Source organism: Otolemur garnettii, unplaced genomic scaffold (genome assembly GCF_000181295.1).
Source record: "Otolemur garnettii isolate 467f Iridium unplaced genomic scaffold, OtoGar3 scaffold00176, whole genome shotgun sequence".
NCBI classification, from domain to species: Eukaryota; Metazoa; Chordata; class Mammalia; order Primates; family Galagidae; genus Otolemur; species Otolemur garnettii.
This window is the reverse complement of record NW_003852571.1, coordinates 1,294,230-1,294,617: the sequence shown is the minus strand read 5'-3', so window position 1 is coordinate 1,294,617 and position 388 is coordinate 1,294,230.

Sequence of the window (388 nt, the reverse complement as noted above, 5' to 3'; positions counted from 1 at the left end):
ATGAAATATCTGGGAGTTCACCTGACAAAGGACGTGAAAGACCTCTATAAAGAGAACTGTGAAACAGTAAGAAAAGAAATAACTGAAAATGTTAACAAATGGAAAAACATGCCATGCTCATGGCTGGGAAGAATTAACATTGTTAAAATGTCCATACTACCCAAAGCAATATATAAATTTAATGCAATCCCTACTAAGGTTCCATTGTCATACTTTAATGATTTTTAAAAAATAATACTTTGTTTTATATGGAATCAGAAAAAACCTCGAATAGCCAAGACATTACTCAGAAATAAAGCAGGAGGAATCATGCTACCAGATGTCAGACTATACTATAAATTGATAGTTATCAAAACAGCATGGTATTGGCACAAAAACTGAGAGGTAG